Source organism: Haliotis rubra, unplaced genomic scaffold, assembly GCF_003918875.1.
Source record: "Haliotis rubra isolate DU_JTF1 unplaced genomic scaffold, ASM391887v1 Scf2003, whole genome shotgun sequence".
Classification (NCBI taxonomy): domain Eukaryota; kingdom Metazoa; phylum Mollusca; class Gastropoda; order Lepetellida; family Haliotidae; genus Haliotis; species Haliotis rubra.
In genome coordinates this window covers 46,457-66,350 of record NW_025766008.1, presented here as the reverse complement: position 1 = coordinate 66,350, position 19,894 = coordinate 46,457, and the positions used below count along the sequence as shown (strand labels likewise).

The window sequence follows — 19,894 nt, the reverse complement described above, 5'->3', positions numbered from 1 at the left end:
GAGGATTTCTCGTGATGTTTTCTTTGTAAAGATAACCTAATTCTGTACAAATTCAAATATCAGTCTAATCAGTCTAAGTCATTGCTTTACTAGCTATACTTATAATTGATTTCTTCATTTATTCATTTTCAGTGCGAACCAAGAATGCGTTAAGCAGGTCAATGGTAGTAATCGTGTGCAGAGAGCCGTGACGGGTCTAAGAAAAGGTCATCCTCCCACAACAATGGAGTCTTTGCCTGCTTCCCGTGATGAAAGGTACTTTCTATGAAGAGCTTTAGTGAGTGAGTTCAAATTTAAAGTCCCATCGGCAATATTTCAGTCATATCGTGACTACGAAAGCTATATATATCACAATAAAATAAAACAATAACTGTATGTACCTGTCAACAAAAGACAATAAAATAACTAGAATGTCACAGATTTACACATAAAACTAGAAAGTTACTTTAAAACAATATTTCTATACATGAAACATTCTAAACACACTCTGTATCAGCAGACGTCCAGATACACATTTATATGGTGTGATGACTCTGTTGTTCTCTGAAATGAACAGTAGACGCTTATAAGGAAGTGGCCACTATTCGTAGTTCGTTATAGTCATTTCGACGTAATAATACAGAAATTGGCCGAAACACGTCGTTATACCCGTCATTTCATTTCGTTATAAGAGTATTCGTTAATGAAGAGATTGCGAAGAACCGCGAGAACGGACCGAAGAACCGCGAGAACGGACCGGGGATGCTCCCGAACAACAACGACAACACTAGCATCAGAGATAGGGGCAGAATCGAAAACATCACTCTCCATCAATAAAACGTTCGCTCGTCACGCCAAAGACCCGGGTTCGATTCCCCACATGGGCACAATATGTGAAGCCCATTTCTGGTGTTCCCCGTCGTGATATTGCTAATAGCGGTGTAAAACTAAAGTCACTATGCACAGGACCACACACTAACACCAAGTCTACCATTTGTTTCATATTTGGGAAGAGGCGGTTTTAGTATCATGTGCTGGCGATTTGAGAGTGTGGGACTCAAATTCAAACAATGTGTAAACACTTTTACATACATTCAAATGTTAAAAGAAGCCTGTTGTTAAAACATTTTGACACACCCCACACAGTTACAAATAACTCTGCAATGAGTTTATGACAATATCTTATGGGAGGGTCTCAAAAGAAAAGAAAAACTTACTTTCAACTCTTCTTCAGACAACCAGTCCTTAACATAGCAGTATGGTTCGTGTCCTCGTCTCTCAAATGTGCATTATCTACTCATCTCAAATGTGCATTATCTACTCATCTGAAGTGTGCATTATCTGCTCATCTCAAATGTGCATTATCTACTCATCTCAAATGTGCATTATGTACTCGTATGTTGATTATCTACTCATCTTAAATGTGCATTATCTACTCGTCTTAAATCCAAATTATCTACTCACATGTGCATCATCTACTCATATGTGCATTATCTACTCTTCTCAAATGGGCATTATCTACTCATCTCAAATGGGCATTATCTACTCATCTCAAATGTGCATAATATACTCATCTCAAATGGGCATTATCTGTTCATCTCAAATGGGCATTATCTACTCTTCTCAAATGGGCATTATCTGCTCATCTCAAATGTGCATTATCTACTCATCTCAAATGTGCATTATCTACTCGTATGTGCATTATCTACTCATCTCAAATGTGCATTTTCTACTCATCTCTCAAATGTGCATTACCTACCGATCTCAAATGTGCATTATTTACTGATCTCAAAAGTGCACGATCTACTCATATGTGCATTACTTACGCATGAAAATGTGCACCATCTACTCATCTCAAATGTGCATTATCTACTAATATGTGCATTATCTATTCATATGTCCATTATCTACTCATCTCAAATGGGTATTATCTACTCATTTCAAATGTGCATTATCTACTCATCTCAAATGTGCATTATCTACTCATCTCAAATGTGCATTATCTACTCATCTCAAATGTACATTATCTACTTGTATGTTGATTATCTACTCATCTCAAATGTGCATTATCTACTCATCTCTCAAATGTGCATTATCTGCTCCTCTTCAATGCGTATTATCTACTCATCTCAAATGGGCATTATCTACTCATCTCAAATTTGCACGATCTACTCACATGTGCATTATCTACTCATGACAAATGTGCATTATCTACTTATCTCAAATGTGCATTTTGTACTCATATGTATATTATCTATTGATCTCAAATAGGCATTATCTACTCATCTCAAATGTGCATTATCAACTCATCTCAAATGTGCATTATCTACTCATCTCAAATGCGCATTATTTACTCTTCTCAAATGGGCATTATTTACTCATCTCAAATGTGCTCGATCTACTCATATGTGCATTATCTACGCATGACAAATGTGCATTATCTACTCATCTCAAATGTGCATTATCTACTCATCTCTCAAATGTGCATTATCTACTCATCTCAAATGTACATTTTGTACTTATCTCAAATGTGCATTATCTACTGATATGTGGTTATCTACTCATCTCAAATGTGCATTATCTACTGATATGTGCATTATCTACTGATTTCAAGTGTGCATTATCTGTTCATTTCAAATGTGCATTATCTACTCATGTCAAATGTGCATTATCTACTCATCTCAAATGTACATTTTGTACTTATCTCAAATGTGCATTATCTACTGATATGTGGTTATCTACTCATCTCAAATGTGCATTATCTACTGATATGTGCATTATCTACTGATTTCAAGTGTGCATTATCTGTTCATTTCAAATGTGCATTATCTACTCATGTCAAATGTGCATTATCTACTCATCTCAAATGTGCATTATCTACTCTTCTCAAATGTGCATTATCTGCTCATCTCAAATGTGCATTATCTACTCATCTCAAATGTGCATTATCTACTCAAATGTGCATTATCTACTCTTCTCAAATGCGCATTATCTACTCATCTCAAATGTACATTATTTACTCATCTCAAATGTGCATTATCTACTCATATGTGCATTATCTACGCGTGACAAATATGCATTATCTGCTGATATGTGCATTATCTACTCATATGTGCATTATCTACTCATCTCAAATGTGCATTATCTACTCATCTCAAATGTGCATTACCTACTCATCTGAAATGTGCATTATCTACTCATCTGAAATGTGCATTATCTGGTCATTTCAAATGGGCATTATCTACTGATATGGGCATTATCTACTCATCTCAATGTTAGATCAGTGAGTGAAAAAATCATACTTGTTAAAAAAGTGTTTTGTTTTTATTTTCTATCCTCACAATTAACTCATTTTACTATATATTGAATAAGAATGTTAGAACAGGATTTCAAAATGTTGGATTTCAAGGAAATGCTACGGAAGCGTCCTAGTGCCACAGTCTGAATTTTTTTATCACCTAATTAGGACTTAGTATGTCCTAATTAGGACTTACTATCTCCTAATTAGGACTTAGCTATCTCCTAATTAGGAGATACTATCTCCTAATTAGGAGTTACTATCTCCTAATTAGGTGATACTATCTCCTAATTAGGAGTTACTATCTCCTAATTAGGACTTAGCTATCTCGTAATTAGGACTTAGCTATCTCCTAATTAGGAGATACTATCTCCTAATTAGGAGTTACTATCTCCTAATTAGGACTTAACTATCTCCTAATTAGGAGATAGTATCACCTAATTAGGAGATAGTATCTCCTAATTAGGAGATAGTAAGTCCTAATTAGGAGATAAAAAAAATCAGACTGTGGCACTAGGACGCTTCCGTAAAATGCTGAAGGAAAAGTTTCGAATAATTTTGCAAATATCTCCCTTACGGAGCTACTTTTCGTGTTTGCATGAAGAGTTACATTTTACAGGCATTTTTGCTAAACATGCAAAGAAAGGCTGAAGCTTTTTCTTTTGTTGACAGGATCATTTTCCATGCAAACTGTTTAGATTACAAAATTTGAATATTAAGTGCATAACTACTTCAAAGGTCAAAGGGTGCGACAGAATGCGATAGGCGTTTTTACATGTATGTCACACGAATGCTTTAATGCTGCTTCACATGCATGTCAAATGAAATTGCTTTCATTCATGCAGAGAGTTCGATTAATGATTTTAGCAACATAATTACCTACGTAACAATTCAGGGTATCACAGGAACAGGAAGGAGCCCCATCTGATAATGTGTCAAATAGATAATATAAAGATGAAGGTGAAAGTGAAACTAAATGCATACAAACCATGTGTCATGTGCCATTTGTTTTTTGAATGAAGGATTGAGGGTATACTAAAAGACTTTGCTATCAAATAGGACTCTTTGTGCCGATTTTAATAGTTGATGCACTGCTTGTATTTCTTTTCGATGCAAAAAATGCAATGTGTGTGTATGTACCAGGTGGGGTCTTTAGTGGTATTATATATGTAGCTCTGATATAGGCAAATCATGGATCTTGTTGCCAGCCTCAAGCGACAGCGCCAAGATGTGTCATTTGAGCTTTGTATTTGACCAGTCGGTCTAAAGATACCTTTTGTAACCAGAAAGAACTGGGTACTCAGTATCTCTTCCTTTAAGGAGGCCTCCAAGCTAAGGAGATATTGCGAGGTTCGGTATACCCTCGATCCTTCAGTCAAGATAAATATGGCACATGACACATGGCTTGCATACATATATTTTCACTTCATCTTCATATTATCTATTTGACATATTATCAATGGAGTCACCACCTGTTCCTGTGATTCCCTGAACTGTTAAATGGGTAACTATGTTGCCAAAATCATTAATCGAACTCACTGCATGAATGAAAGCAATTTCACGTGGCATGCGTGTGAAACATTATGAAAGCATTCGTGTTGCATATGTGTATAAAAATGCCTACCGCATCCGGTCGCACCCTTTGACCTTTGCATTAACTATGCACCTAATATGCACATTTTGTGATCTAAACAGTTTGCCAGAAACATAATGCAGTCAAAATATTCAGCCGTGCTTCGCATTTATTATGAAAATATGCCTGTAAAATGTAACTCTTCACACAAGAACTAAAAGTAGCTCCGTAAGGGAGATATTTGCCAAAATATGAAACCTTTCCTTCAGTATTTCCTTGAAATCCAACATTTTGAAATCCTGTTGTAACATTATAATTCAATATATTGCAAAATGAGTAAATAGTATGGATAGAGAATGATAAATAAAACACTTTTTTAAAAAGTTTGAATTTTCCACTCATTGACCTTTATGACCTAATTGGGCATTTTCGATCAGATTCCTATTCATCACGAAAAACTACCCCCATCATATGTGGTTTGCTTGTTTTTTACTAAAAAATGCCTCATGAATTCACATTTCTGAGAAATTTGAGTAGTCTATTTCCTGATTGTGTATATTGAAGCTCATGATGTCAATCACTGGATTGTCTGGACAATATTAGATTATTTACAGACTGCAGCGACATAGCTGGAATATTGCTTAGTGCGGCGTTAAAAGGGGTTATTAGTCATAAACTTGGATTAAACGACCTTGTGTGTTAACTGTTTTGTATCACGCTGAGATTGACATCCAGTGATCGAGGGGAAAAAATGTCAGCACCTTGAGCATGTACTAGATACATGGATATGTGCGCTATATCCTATAACAACGTTACACCTGTACCAACTATTCGGAGACAATTGCATTACACTTTATACTCATTTATTTTTCTCTCTTTTCACAAATCAGCATATATAACGAAGGCATAATGCTGTCACTTTGGCAGCATAAAATATTTTTAAACAGAAATTTCTCATTATTAAATTACTTCTTCATTTCTTTTCAAAATGGCCAGTTCTCCTCGTTTCTCGGTTATATTTAGATTTTGATTCTTTTCCTTATTTCAGATTAACTAATAACTCGAAATTATTTTCTGATTCTTTCAATTATTTCCTCAAACGTCACAGAAGCAGCACACAGGATGCAGCAGTGGGAATTATTTTCACAACATTCGGAGGTTCATCTGCTTGCTGTATTACATGACCTGACTCAGTCAGACCTCTTCTCTGTGAAAAAGGGAAATCCTCCGAAGGGGACAATCGTTTTAGTGGACACGCGAAAATCCATCTCGGATAATTGTTTTGAGTTGTTGTTTTCTATTAATGTACCAATGCCCGGACCCATATATCAGTATTGGGTGTAATAAACACGATAAAGGATCGAAGAAGAAGCAATACATGCGAATAAAATCTAAGTAAACCCCGAGGAACGAAGAATTGGTTCAATCCGAAAACGACTGTGGGTGAAATGGAGTTCAGTCTTAACGTTTCCGCAAAGCAAATTACGAAATTAGTTATAGAGCCAATCGTATTTACAGATCTTCTATGTCTCCTTCATGTTGGTAATGATTGACATTTTTTAGTCACCGAGGAACATTACTTCAGATGTGTTTGATTGCAACACCAGCACATTTTGCACATATTTCAAAGAGCATAACTGAGCATTCGGTGTAAATTTAACATACTTTTGTAGCCAAATGATCGGAAAAGAAAAAGAAACAAGAACCAATGAAGCAAAACAGTGAAGTTTCAATTCCGCTGACCATGAAAGAAAGATGAAGTAAATAGGAAAGTCAGCAACGTGTATGACCACCGTTAGCAGCAACACAAGCTGTGCAATTTCTCCTCATTGAACTGATAAGTCTCTGAATAATGTTTTGAGGCTATTCATTCCACTCTTGTTGCAAGGCATTCTCAAGTTCCTCAAGGTTGTTGATCTGTGGGCGACGTGAGATGCGCTGGCCGGTGTAATCCCACAAGTGTTCAATGGGAGACAAATCTGGTGACAATGCAGGCCATGGAAGTAGAGGAATGTTGTTGTTTGCAACACGTGCAGTGTGCGCTCGAGCATTGTCCCGCTGGAATGTGTGCAGATCTTGATGTTGGTTATAGAAGGCAACGACGTTGTTCTGAAGAATGGTGTCACGGTAGTAAAGGGCATTCACTCTGCCACGACAAACTACCAGAGCGGTTTTGTGATAACTGATCCACCCCAGCCCCCTTACTCCCCCAACCATAATGCTGTCTCCACCCCACCGATCTGTTTGCATAACACAGTCCTGATGGTAACGTTCTCCCCGTCGACGCCATACCCGTAGACGCCCGTCAGCATTTCGCAAGTGTTAACGTGACTCGTCGGAGAACATAACACCATGCCAACGTCGTAACAACCTCAAATGATGCTGTTTGGCCCATCGTCGGCGTTTACGGCGATATCTATCAGTCAGGATGCGTCCAACATAAGGGCGTCGACACCTTAATCCTGCCGCACGGAGACGGCGTCGGACGGTGGAAGCACTGATAAAACCACGTCGGCCTTGGACAGCGTTGGCGGTTCTGGCTGCTGGCAACGTACGATCCCGAATATGGCGCCGAACAATGTCTCAATCTTGGCGAGGGGTGGTAACACGTGCCTGGCCAGGACGTTGGCGGTCCCTGGTGGTTCCTTTTTTGTTGGTACCTGTTGGCAAGTCTTATGATGGTGGAATGATGGCAACCAAATCGTCTGGCAATAATCCTGCTTGATGTGCCAACCTGCAACATGCCCAACGCCCGTTCTCGTTCCTCTGGTGACAATCTTGGCATTGCAATATAAACTTTACTTGTGGAGGTACAGCTAAAATGAGAACGGTTTTTTGCCGACGGTCATTTATACCCCTAATCAGCATGTTTTACGTATGCAATTTGTGCTTTTCGTGTGTGTTGTGCATGAATGTTGTTGTTGTCATGTGATGTGTTCCATGATGTGTTCAGGCAATCCGTTCTTTACTGTACAGCCTTATTTATTGTTTTTTTGAGTGTTATTAACAACATTTCCAACGTTCATATGTATGTATGTAATAATGTATGTATATATATATATATATGGAAGAAAATGGTCATTTCTGTGTCCTTTAGGTACTTCCACAAGAGGTCAGCGATCTATGGAAATTGGTGTGGCAGCCAAGTGGCCACCACACGACATGAGACTGCAACTACTGTCGCACATCCTGCTGTCCCCGTGTCCAGCAACAAAGGAGATGCTAGTGCTTGCAAAAGTCTTAGTAGGTGCAGTAAAAATCATGATTATGTTGCCAAGGGTTGTGAAAATCTGAGAGTGCCAAGTGAGACCAACAACAAAGGGGTTGGCAGTGTTAGAATGAGTTCTAGCAGGTTTGGTAAAAAACATGGTAATGTAGCTAAGGGTTGTGAAAGAGGGAGAGTGTTAAGTAATTCCAGGTCTAAGAGTTTCACAGCAGTACCCAAGTCTCCCATATCTAGCAACAGAAAAGATGGTCGTGCTAAAACGAGTATGTGTAATATGTGTAATAAAAGGCAGGGTAATATAGCCCAGAGTTTGGAAAGAGGGAGACTCTTAAATGATTCCCCGTCTATGTCTTTCAAAAGAATAGTTACCCCCGGGTCTAACAGCCGAGATGATGGTCGTGCCGGAACGAGAGCTAGTTTGTGTATTAAAAACAATGGTTCTGTAACCAAGAGTTGCAAAAAAATGAGACGCAAAAAACAATTCAAGAAAGGAAGCCCGTCAAAACGACAACGTCATTTGGGAAGTAATGTATCCAGAGAGTTTAATGATAAAATATTGCAACGTCCTACTCAGAATACGGATGTCCCAAACCTCAAGAGGAGACAGACTTTTGTCAGCGGAAATCCATCGCGAGACACTAAATACAACCATGACATTCAAAGAGGACTCCAGGAACCTAAATTGAGATCACAACCACCACCAGTCAAAGAACAGAGAAGGCCTTCCAAAATACCGTCATCAGAGAGCCCTGGTGAGTGTTAATCATTACTTTGTTGTTGTGTGAACCATAGTGCCCAAAATACAATGTTATATGAAGGTGTATGTACTCCTTTTTATCGTATTTCATTTAAGTTGTTTCTGCTGAGCTGTAGATTGGTTCGACATGTCGTGATGTCATCATCTCTTTAACGCACCTAAGAGATTCGTGAACGGAATGAAGATTTCAAAGGCGGTAAAGCTGTATTGTGTTGAATTCGGTTGGTTGTAATGTGTTGATTTTGGTGTTGTCCAGTTGTATGGTATGTGTGAATGAGGAACCTAGCTTATTATTATATTGAAATCAAACTGAACTTAATATTGTTCAGTGGTATTATACGCAAGTTTGTTTCACATGTTTGATAATCCCTTCTCTTATGCAAATGAATTTATTAAAAAAACGGACGGTTCGGGGCATGCTTCTCTCAGGGTGAGGGAAGGTAATTTATAAAGAGTTTCTGATTGAATCAGATATTTCTTTTTCGTCCAAACAGAATCACAAGTAACATATTTTATGTTTGTGTGTTTGTGTGTGTGTGTGTGTGTGTGTGTGTTTGTGCATGTGTGTCCGTGTGTTTTCATACACTTATATGCATAACCATATGTATAACATCTAAACTGGTAGTTATTAAACATTATAACTGTATTGGTTGGAACACTTGTGGTATGTCAAGAACGAAAATTCGTTCACACTTCAAAATGAACATTTACTTTTTTATGTTTTTATGCCATAATATGCAGCTTCAAAACATTGAATGAGATAAATGCTGTATGATGAAATGGATCAGTGAATGACATAAATGACGCATTATTGACACATGTAATTGTAGGAAATATGCAATCACTATGTTAGGTAACTAATGACCAGACACGTCAACTTGGAACCTGTAGATATATTCCTAATATGTAAAGTTTGGGCATGTCTAAGGATCTGAAAGAAGTGTATAAGAAATCTTAAGGAGTTTTTTAAATTTTAGATCTATTTGGAAAACAACAGTTTACTAAAGCAGAACTTGAGCCAACTTCAAAAGATTGGTCATTCCAAACTAGACATTCGCAAGGAGAGGTCACCTATGCTGCAATAAACAGTATGTGATATAAAAAGGAGCATACCACTTTAGTGATAAGAACTTCCTGCTTATTGCAAAGAGCGGCGTTTCGATATACATGATTCGTGATAGAGAAGCTGATTTTATAAAGGTATTGAAAGACCATATGCTATTTCTTTATGAGTCAGGTAAAGTTGCAATGATATATCGCATAAATGGATAACATTGAAATACGGCATGTTCCTGCAGTTCTAATGTATAAATTTGTCGCACAGAGGAGTAAATAGATTGTTGTTGTTTTACGCCACATTCATCAATATAACATCAATACGATCGCAGTCTGTTTATAATCGAGTCTGTAGAAGACAATCGTGACAGGAAGGCCGATCACATCAACAAGAAGGAAGTAAGGTTCTGTCAACTAATACGGTAGTTTATATCACCTGATAGGAAGGCAGTTTAAGTCATTTTACAGAAAGGTAGCTTTTGTCATTTGACTGGAAGGTAGTTTATGTCATCTAATAGGAGGGGCGGTGGGGTAGCCTAGTGGTTAAAGCGTTGGCTCGTCACACCGAAGACCCGGGTTCGATTCCCCACATGGGCACAATGTGTTAAGCCCATTTCTGGTGTCCCCCGCCGTGATATTGCTGGAATATTGCTAAAAGCGGCGTAAAACTAAACTCAGTCAGTCAGTCAGTGTTGACTGGTTGCGGAAAGAAGGTGGATGGGTGACTGTGTTGACAAGTGTACCTCCTGAGAGTTTCTAGGGCTTTAGGGCCATACACCGAAGCACATACCTATAAGGCGTAATGACTTTATAAGCAATATGCCTCTGTTCATCCAGCAGCGAATGGACTCCCAATCAATACATTGTAATAAATTGACCTGGGTTCAAAATATCGTGTAGCACCAGTGAACACAAGTATCCGTTGTATAACAAGCGCATCATAAAACATCATTTCCGTGCGATGATGTTCCATGAACCCATGAAGGTTAGAACATAGTCATGTTCGTTTGTCTGTCAATGGAAGCAATTTGGTACTTAAGGGTGACTGGCTTTCCTCCATTGTTAGGTTATCACTTTCGTTGTTGTCAAGTATTACACTCAACGGGGAGTATAACAGTATTTTATTCACGTTTGTGTTAGTACACATGAGAGCACATGGTCGCCATGCTGTTCGCTACTCGTGCGCATGCGTGCTCGGGGAGTCCTCCTTAACACCTCCACAGGGACCATTAATTTAGTTATCCTGCCACTGCTGTCCCGATACATGACATTTCTCCCTTCTTTAGATATGAGATATACAATAAATTGAAATTATTAATTAACTTCAACTCAATTAAAGTCTCTTGTGTTAATAAAGCTTATTTGAATGAAACTAAAACTTTAAAAGTCTTTTGACTAGAACTATGTCAGAACACTGATTTTTACAGTCTACAAGTCAAGTCGCACAGGAGCTTTAGGGACTCGGCAAGAGCGCCGCAGAGTGACAGTCTCTGATTTTTGCGATGACTGTGTCCCCTTTACTGTAGTGCCATAGTTAGTCATAGGCACCTCATCCTGCGTTGTGGGCATGCTGGTTGGAGTTGCCTGCATGTTGTCCAGCTGAGTAGGAGTGACTGTCTCCGGAATCACTTCAGATCTGTGCTCTGGTGCTTCAAAGCGTTGTTTCATGTGATCCATGTGTCGCTGTACCTCGCAACCATCAGCCAGATGAACATTACAGATGGAACTGACTATTTTCAGCACAGTTCCCGGGATCCACCTCTGACCACTGCCGAAGTTAGTGACATAGACAAAATCACCCACTTGAAAGGTCTTGGTGTGAGCATGATCATCTTTATAGGCCTTTTGTTTACTCTGGTGTCGCACAATTTTCCTGACCTCATCAGGATGGACCAAATCCAGACTGGTTCTCATTCTTCTCCCTATCATTAGCTCAGCAGGAGACTTCCCAGTGATGGAGTGAGGTAGTGTACGGTATCTGAATAGGAACCGAGTTACCTTCGATTCTACTGTACCGCCGTTCATTTTCTTGATTCCCTCTTTCAGGGTCTGGAACCGATCTCTCTGCAAGGCCATTTGATCCTGGATGGTATGGAGGGTGAAGATGTGTTCCGATTCCCTTTTGTCCATGAACATCTTGAACTCAGTACTGGAAAAACATGTGCCATTGTCTGATACTACAGTCTTTGGGAGGCCAAAGATTGCGAAACTTTCTTGAAGCTTCTGAATGGTTGCTGCGGATGTTGCTGAGTTTGACACGTGTACGTCAATCCATTTGGAATGAGCATCAACTATAACTAGATACATCTTTCCCATCAGAGGACCGGCATAATCGATGTGCGGTCGTTGCCAGGGGCCACTGGGATACTCCACGGATGAATGTTCACCGGAGGGTGGCTTTCCCATTCACCTGACATGTGTCGCAGGTCTTCACCTTCCCTTCAATTTCCTGATCCATACCTGGCCACCATACATAGTGGCGTGAAAACATCTTCATTTCACCATTCCTGGATGTCCCTCATGTAACAGTTCAAGTATCTGTGCGCGACCTTGTTCAGGTACAACAACACGTTGTCCCCACAGTATCACACCACCGTGAACTCAGTCCATTTCGTCGTGAGAAAGAATGGTCTCATCGAATCGTCATTCACTGATGATGGCCATCCACTGTTGGTGAATCTTCTCACCCGTGAAAGCAATGGATCATGGTTCGTCCATGCAGCTATGTCTGTTGCAGTCACTGGCGTTGAATCCAAGAATTCTAGTAGATTCAATGTTTCTGGAGGAGTGGGAACCGAGGAAGGTGCATTGTGTAGTGGTAACCTACTCATGGCATCCGCATGACCAAGATCCTTTCCTGGAGCGTAGACGAAGGAGTAGCTGTAGGCAGACAGGGTTATTGCCCACCTCTGGATACGCGGAGAAGACATAGCCCGAAATGCCTTTCTTTTCTCCAAACAGGAACTGGAGGGGTTTGTGGTCATTTGAGATCAGAAAGTGTCTCCCGTAGAGAATACTGGTGGAATCTTTTAATTCCAAATATGACAGAGAGTCCCTCTTTTTCGATTTGAAGTACCCTTTTTCTGCCTGGTTGAGTGTTCGTGATGCAAATGATATAGGGCGCTGGGACCCATCAGGCATCTTGTGAGAGAGGACTGCACCCAGTCCGTACTGTGATGCGTCCGTAGCAAGAATAAGTTCTCTCTCACTGTCAAAGTGCACCAGGACTTCTGCTGAGCTAAGAAGTCTTTTGCTTCTATGAAAGCATCGTTCTGTTTGGCACCCCAATGCCACTTAATGTCCTTTTCAGAAGGTAGTGTAGAGGAGCTAGGACCGTTGATAGGTTTTCAAGAATTTCCCATAGTAATTTAGTAAACCCAGAAATGACTTAAGTTCAGTAATGTTTGTAGGAGCGGGTGCATCTTTGATGGCATCCACTTTCTCTGGTAGTGGGTGTAGGCCCTCAGCACTGATTCTATGCCCTAAATACACAACATCTGGAGCTTTGAAAACACACTTTTCTTTCTTGATCCTTACGCCTGCTGTTGAAAGTTTCTCCAACACAGTGGTGAGGTTCTCCATGTGTTTGGTATCATCCTGACCTGAGATGATGATATCATCCTGGTAACCACCAGTCATGGGAATGTTCTGTAAGAGATTGTCTATGCAGCGCTGGAATATGCCCGGTGAGGATGAAATTCCAAAGGGCAATCTGTTGAATCTGAATAACCCTCTATGGGTGTTTATGGTTGTGTAGTCCTTCGACTTCTCGTCGATAGGAAGCTGGAGGAAGGCGGAGGAGGTATGGGTCTGGCTTGCATGCTTGGTTCACTGTGACTTTGTAGTCTCCGCAGAGTCTCACTGTTTGATCTGACTTGAGTACAGGGACTATCGGAGTGGCCCACTCCGAGTGTTGTACTGGTTCTATAATTCCTTCTGCAAGGAGTCGGTCTAATTCTTGGTCTACCTTTTCTTTCATGGCATAAGGAAGTGGTCGTGCTTTGAGAAACACTGGCTTTGCGTCTGGTGGAATGTATATCTTGCCAACCATACCCTTGATTCCCCCTTGTTCCTGGAAAATATGTGAGTATGTCTGGAGCACATCCTCGATGTCCTGGGGAGAAGATGATACATTGTTCAGTTCATCAAAACGTGTCACATTGAACAGTCGAATCCATTTCTTCCGAACAGACTGGGTCTCTCACCTCTGGCTACAAGGAGTTGTGATGTAACTGTTTGGTTCTGGATGTGATGTTTACCTCTGCACATCCTATCAAGTCCACAATGTTTCCTGTGTAACCCCGTAGGAATTAATGAGCATTCTTTGAGCTGAGGGGCTTGTTCTGTCTTCCAAATGCTCTTGAACGTTTTAAGACTCATGATGGAAATACTTGCACCTGTGTCAAATTGCATGGTTACGGACTGACCGTTGAGATGTACTGTTATCATGATTGGTTGAGACATTGGTTCACTTATGGTGTAAAGTTCATATTCTTCTTCTGCTTCACTTATGTCTGACTGATCGACATTCTCGAGAAGATTTGCTTGGTGGCCCTGTCTCCGCTTACGTTTGAAACTAGCACGTTTGATATGTCCTTTGATGTGACAATAACTGCACTCCACATCCACATATTTGCATTGCTCAGGGTTATGTGAGTCGTCTCCACGCCTAAAGCACTTGCGTCCTTTCCCCTTATCATGTGAAGAATGAGGTCTGTCCTTCCTATTGAACTTGTGTGAATTGTCTCTTGGTTTTGAATACTGTTTCTTCTTTACAAAGTTTATGTCTGCAGATGCTAGATCTTTCTTTCCTACTGGATTCTGAATGTCAACAATATTCTTAGCTGCCATCTCCATACCTTGAGCAATTTCTAAAGCACGTTTGTAGTTTAATCCTGCCTCAGACAAAAGTCTCTTCTGAATTGCATCATTAGCAACACCACATACTATCCTGTCCCTCAACATTTTCTCCAATTCTGTCCCATAATCACAATATTCGGCTAAGCGCCGTAGTTCTGCCACATATTCAGAAATAGACTGACCTGGCTGACGAAAGCATGTGTTGAATTTGTACCACTGCACAATAGCCGACGGTCGTGGATCGTGATGAGTTTGAACAACTTCCACAAGTTCTTCAAAAGGTTTATCCTTTGGCTTGGCAGGAGATATCAAATTCCGAATGAGTCCATATGTCTTTGGTCCCACACAACTGATGAGAATTGACCTCCGTATGTCAGCGTCGTCAATCTTGTTTGCCGTGAAGTGTGCTTCGAGCCGTTCGGTGTAACAAGTCCAGGTTTCCACAGCTGCGTTAAATTCTCCAAACTTACTGCAGTCAGACATCGTAGAGATGGTTGTAGAGGTTTCACCTCGTCGCCAATTATGTCAAGTATTACACTCAACGGGGAGTATAACAGTATTTTATTCACGTTTGTGTTAGTACACATGAGAGCACATGGTCGCCATGCTGTTCGCTACTCGTGCGCATGCGTGCTCGGGGAGTCCTCCTTAACACCTCCACAGGGACCATTAATTTAGTTATCCTGCCACTGCTGTCCCGATACATGACAGTTGTATCACATGCACTTATATATCTATCTGCTCCCTTGTTTCTCATTCACCTGATGAAGGAGTAAGAATACATTCCGACACGTCGCATTCCTCAAAACACAAAAGTGGACAAATTCTCGGTTTTTCATATATATCACTTCTAGATGCCCTTCACAAATAATTTTTTTAGGCATTATTGTCATGGTATTTCAAAAGTTAACGATCTATCCCTTGTTGCTCGTCATGCGATTCAAATCAATTCTTAACTAACAAAGTGGAATTATACTAAGCGGTTACATCTGAAAATTCCTCTCAACCGATTTCCAGGTGGGATTTCATATTATATGCGCATATTAGGTTTCTCCTGTATTTTGCTAGTAAAAACGATACGAACTCTGTGTTTCGGCAAGCATTGGATATTCGTAACTTTATCAACTCGTGCAGATATAATTAATATCAGAAGACACGTAATTACAATACTATTTATCATCAAAAATCACCTTTCATTCGTTTTAAATGAAAAATGTACACCTCTGAACACTAGACTTTAAGTGCAGCGATGTCATATCATTGTGGCGTCATCACGTTTACTACATCATCATTTTTTGACGTCATGGGATTTAATCATGTAATTTATGGTGTCAAAGCCTTGTGATCTCATGTAATTGATGGTGTCAATGATTGTTCAAAATCTGCTGTCAAAACCATATTCAAAATGACACCACATTCAAAAATTCAAAATGCCTGGTTTTTAGATAAAGCATTGGCGTAGTACATTTTGGTACAAATACACACGTCTTTAGTTTGTCAAGGGGGTGAAGAGCATGTTTGACGATCCAAAAAATACTGTTTGTGATGCTGGACCTAAGAAATTTTCCAAGCCATGAAATCTGACGGTCATTTAAAACCATTGATATATCTATGGATATCTGAACCACAAACGAAACGCAAAATTTCGTTCTTGCAAGATGGTGTTTTTATTATGATTGTACCAACCGTTTTGTTAGCATGCTTTTCAATCCAAATTGACCGTTATTACCAACATCAGTGTGTTTTCTGATGAAAAAGCAAATCGGATAAACATACCAAACATTTTCGTACGACATTTGTGAAAATGAGATTGCACGTGCATGTCATAACAACCCTACCAATGAAATGAGTCCCAAACTCGCCTGAAATCATTTCTGTTTTGACACAATCACCATGCGACGACTTACGAGAGATCAGAGGAACCAAGTCTAGTGACGATTGTAAGTTGTCCAGACTGCAAGGAGGGTAGCTAATCATTTTAATGTTCATGTTAGGACAATCTACCAACTGCGGGAATGGTATCAGATAACTAACAGCATCCAAGACCGTTCACACAGTAGGCGACATTCAGTAACATCACAACATCAAGACCGACTGATTGTGCGCCACCTTCTGCAGGATCACCTCCCCAGGATGACGGAAACAGCACGTCAGAACATTGGGACTCACAACAGACCCATCAGTGCCAATGCAGTGCGTCAACGTTTGCGCGGAAGAAACCTCTGCTGTCACAGACCCTCACCACTCGTCACCACCAAAACCGACTGCAATTGGCAACTCAGCGTCAAAATTGGCATTATCGACAATGGAGAACTGTGCTTTTATCTTATGAAAGCTGACATTGTGTTTCGACAGTCGATGGCAGAGTGCGAGTATGACAAATGCGTGGTGAACCGTTTACCAATGAGTGTATTCTCGAAAGAGACTTGTGGGGTGGTCCAAGCATCATAGTGTGGGGTGCAATCGGTTCGAACCAGTTAGTTGACACTGTGGTGTTCCAGAATCTTCGTCCAGGATGAGGAAATTACGTGACAGCTACTTGCTATATTGACTAAGTCATAAGACCCCATCATGTTGTCCGACATTAACAGAAATAATATCTTCCAGCAAGACAACAGGTCATGCCCACACTGCCAGAACAACATTGGACTTCCTAAGACAACATGGCACCCAAACCCTACAATAGCCTGCACTCAGTCCGGCTTTAAGTCCAATAGAACACATTTGGGACGAGATTCAAAGAAGACTGAATGACCTCCAACCAAGGCCAACAACTGTGGCTGGATTCGATCAGGCATTTTGCAGAATATGGACCTAAGTGCCTTTGTCCTTCATCAACCAGCTAACTCATCATATCTACAGATGATGCAATGCTGACATCAATGCCCATGGATGAGTCACATGATACTGACCTTGTGGTATCTAAATGGTACCATTTTTGGTGAATTTGTTTGTGTGAAGTCTAAATGTGATTCCCCAAAATGTGTTAACCATAATTGTCAAGTTTGAACTCAGTCCTCCGTTTTGATTGTTAATCAGAGTGAATTAAAGTGTGTACTTTAAGAAACCGCTATTGGTGTGACATTTCTTTTGTGGTTCAGTATAAAAGGTCACGACGGCAATCTAGCTTCATTTAGCTGTGGACCAGTGACCATTTTCATCATAAATAATCCCTAATACAAACTCTTCGTACAAGATGTTGATAAATTGACACGATTTAACATGCTACGAGCTGAAGGGAAAGGAGATCCTAATCATTCAATTATACGTGGAGGAGAAAAATCTGCCATGATGTCTGTGGATCCATATTTGGAACTGTATGGAAGTGTGGAAGAAAAACAAACCAAAAGAAATCTCAGAGCAGCCTTAGATTAATTTTGTTACCCCTACTGAACAAGTGGTCGATAAGGCCAAGGCTGTCATTCAGATGCAGAAGAAAGGAGGATCTAAAGCTGATAAAATGATTTCCTCCTCCCAGACTTTTATGAACAAATGGAAGACGACTTTTTAGATAAAAGCAGTAGACAGGTTCCCTGCCATTTAGATTCAGACCACTATTCAGTCAACAACGTGTCTCATGTGCTATCAAACTTTTTCCAGGACAGACAATATGTTGAGACACAGAAAAAAGAAAGATCAACAACCCTCTCCTCCTCCTCCGACTACCGATGGACCTCCTCCTCCTCTGACTCATCATTGACAACCTCCTCCACCTCGACCTCATGGACCTCCTCTTTTATCAATGGCAACTTGCCAACATCAGCAGCAACAACAACCACATTCATCAGAAAGTACGTCCCAGCCATTGTGATTGGAAGAATAAGGCTACTACATCCTTTCAACCTACTTAGTGAAGCAGCTTCTAGAAGGGCTAGACTAGTGAGAGATCAACGACAACAAGCCATTGGATGTCTAGATGCTGGTCAATGTGCTTGAGTCATTGATAATGACTACAATTGCAGCGTACAAATGATAGAATGTCTTAGATCGCGACACAACCCCACCAACAACACCAATGAAGCCAACGTAGTGGTCGAACCTGTGTAACAACATGTCACCAGGACCGTCATATTGTGCATCAACACCTCTCGCTAACCTAGCCATAGCTCATGTGTTCAGAAAACAAGTGAACGATTGCCACTCAAACCGGCAATATATACCTGAATGCATGCATGATGCATGTGCATCTCGATTTTAATCAGGCATGCATGTTGTGTTTGTGCAGACGCTTCCCTTTTCACACAGAAACACATTTCTAGCCTCAATCTCAAACAATATTTTATTGGACAAAACAGGCTATCCGACCATTATTCGTTGTTTCCTCAAACTTGACTTCCGGTGTATATTAAAAAAATATAGGTTCAAATCCTCCATTGATACTTAAATGTCATCTCCAATATTACGACGTTTCTTGCCTTTCAGTATACATGGCTCCACAAACAATGGCAGCCACTATATAACTCCATTCAAACCTGTGTTTGTCCCTACCTTGAATTTCATAAAGGCATGGCTCGAAAATGATGAGTTTGTGAAACCCAGTGCTGTGAACGTCATTGTGCTTGACGATTTAATGTCAACAACGAGCAAAGATCTAGGCGATACAGATCTGTTTACTGCAGGAAGTCATCATCATAGTCTCTCAGTGATAGCCTTGAACCAAAATTTGTATTACAGTAAGGATCACACACAAAGAAAAAACTGTCATTATCTGCTTCTGTTCAACAACCCTATCGATAAACAACCCATCATGACTTTGGCGAGGCAAATGTATCCAGACAATTATCATTATTTCATGGAGCTGTTTCAAAGGGCTACCCAGAAACCTTATGGATACTTGTTGGTTGATCTAAAACCCCAAACACCTCCCCAGTTTTGACTTTGTCCCAATGCATTCAGTTTAAAAGGAGGCCTCCAAGCTAGGACAATTCAGTTAGAGTTAGACGTTCAGAGTGAGCAGATGTGTGAAGAAAACCTTCCAACAATGCCATCTTGTGATGACTGTGGACTCATGGTTCAAGACGTGCATGATTTGCAAAAACACAGAAAAAATAGTGTCCCGAAAGGTCCTCAGTGGGTCCACCTGGGATACCCCAAGTGGGTTTCAAAATAAGGAGATGACAACTTCTCTGCTTTGAAGAAACCACA

The 19,894-nt window shown here is 40.2% G+C and overlaps 1 long non-coding RNA gene across 1 annotated transcript; it reads right to left on the bottom strand.

Moving 5' to 3' along the window:
- Positions 1-895: 895 nt before the first annotated feature.
- LOC124275665 lies at positions 896-18,874 on the bottom strand. The gene is made up of 3 exons (XR_006898333.1): positions 18,808-18,874; positions 5,539-5,541; positions 896-909 (listed from the first exon to the last, which is right to left on the bottom strand). It is a non-coding gene; the product is annotated as an uncharacterized LOC124275665 (long non-coding RNA).
- Positions 18,875-19,894: the final 1,020 nt, after the last annotated feature.